At 39.5% G+C, this 2,273-nt stretch overlaps 1 pseudogene; it reads right to left on the reverse strand.

The window, feature by feature from the left end:
* Nucleotides 1–946: 946 nt before the first annotated feature.
* Nucleotides 947–1,895, reverse strand: LOC118899583 (annotated as a pseudogene).
* Nucleotides 1,896–2,273: the final 378 nt, after the last annotated feature.

The raw sequence follows: 2,273 nt of genomic DNA on the forward strand, positions 1-2,273 counted from the left end.
GAACTACCATACGACCCAGCAATCCCACTACTGGGCATGTACCCTGAGTAAACCATAATTCAAAAAGAGTCATGTACCACAACGTTCATTGCAGCTCTATTTACAATAGCCAGGACGTGGAAGCAACCTAAGTGTCCATCGACAGATGAATGGATAAAGAAGATGTGGCACATATATACAATGGAATATTACTCAGCCATAAAAAGAAACGAACTTGAGTTATTTGTAGTGAGGAGGATGGACCTAGAGTCTGTCATACAGAGTGAAGTAAGTCAGAAAGAGAAAAACAAATACCGTATGCTAACACATATATATATAGAATCTAAAAAAAAAAAAAAAAAAGGTTCTGAAGAACCTAGGGGTAGGACAAGAATAAAGATGCAGACGTAGAGAATGGACTTGAGGACACAGGGAGGAGGAAGGGTAAGTTGGGATGAAGTGAGAGAGTGGCATGGACATATATACACTACAAAATGTAAAATAGAGAGCTAGTGGGAAGCAGCTGCATAGCACAGGGAGATCAGCTTGGTGCTTTGTGACCACCTAGAGGGGTGGGATAGGGAGGATGGGAAGGTGGCGCAAGAGGGAAAAGATATGGGGATATATGTATATGTCTAGCTGATTCACTTTGCTATAAAGCAGAAACTAACACACCACTGTAAAGCAATTATACTCCAATAAAGATGTTAAAAAAAATGAACGCATAAATGTTCTCCTGGATTTTCTTATGGCATATATTACATTTTTACCTTCAATATATATGTAAAATTTTTATATTCCCCATCATTTTGCAAAGGAGAAGACTGAAGAAAAAACAATATAAAAATATTTCCAGTATATAAGTGACCTCAGAATTGGCAGACTCAGGAATTAAAGACTTTCTAATTCTCAGTCCGGCATTCTTTTTACCACACATAATTGAATCAACATCTGTGGTGCACCACAATTAGAAATCCATCTTATCTACCTTAAAAAAATTTTTTTTTCTTTCAAACTTCCTACTGAATGCATTTTTCACCTCCTTGTTCCTCAAGCTGTAGATGAGGGGGTTCAACTTGGGGGTCACCACGGTGTAAAAGAGAGAAATCACTTTATTGAGATTTAGGGAGGAACCTGAGCTAGGTCAAACATAAATGAAGAAAAGAGTCCCATATAGGATGGAGACAGCTGCCAGGTGAGAAGAACAAGTAAAAAAAGCCTTCCTCCTCCCATCAGCCGTCTGGATCCTCAGGATGGCCATCAGGATGCAAACGTAGGAGACCGTGATGATCAGGCCACTGAGTACTCCTATTGCTCCAGCCAAGATGAAGAGCATAAATTTAGTCATCGAGGTGTCTGCACATGCTAGAGAAAGCAGTGGTGAAATATCACAGAAAAAGTGATTGATAATATTTGGACCACGGAAGGGTAAGCAGAATGTCAATGCGGTATGGGTCATGGTGCTTATAAAAGCCACAGCTTAAGGGCCTATAACCAGCTGCACACAGACCCTTTGGGACATAACGAGTGTGTACAACAAGGGCTTACAGATGGCCATATACCGATCATAGGCCATGGAAGCCAGGAGGAAACATTCGGTTGCCACAAAAAGACCAAAGAACCACATCTGTGCGGCACAACCCATCAAAGAGATGCCCTTTTTCTCCGCAAAGATATCACACAGCATCTTGGGGGCAATGGAAGAAGAGGAACACATGTCTACAAAGGACAAATGGCTAAGAAAAAAGTACATAGGTGTGTGGAGTCTGGGATCTATCTATATCATCCCCAGTTACCCCCCACTGTGGCAAGATAGACAAGGAGGAGAATGACAAGAGGACAATCTGCTGATAGAGATGATCTGTGAGGCCCAAGAAAAGAAATTTGGTCACTGCTGTCTGATTCTGATCTTCCATTGGTTATTTGTAACCTTTATAAGAAATAAAAAATATATTGTATTTTTAAAAAAAAAATCAATCAGCACATATAAAATAGTCGTTTAAACTAATTACAGATTAAAAAAAAAAATCTGTATAGGAGGCAGTCATGGAAATAGTGTTAGACTGGTTGACAGTATTTCTGGGTAGTAGACCCTGTCAGTTATGCACAGATCCCATGTAAACTTGGAGAATTCATACTTGATCTTTTTGGATTCAGCACCCTCTGCCATCAAAAGTCTAACTATAATATCTAAAGCTCCTTTGGGTTCTAAAACTGTATTTGAAATGAGATTCAGTCTTCGTATTTCATCTTTATTGCATGATCAGATAAGAACACCACCTAGGAATACAGTT

The sequence above is a fragment of the Balaenoptera musculus genome, chromosome 8 (assembly GCF_009873245.2).
Source record: "Balaenoptera musculus isolate JJ_BM4_2016_0621 chromosome 8, mBalMus1.pri.v3, whole genome shotgun sequence".
NCBI lineage: Eukaryota > Metazoa > Chordata > Mammalia > Artiodactyla > Balaenopteridae > Balaenoptera > Balaenoptera musculus.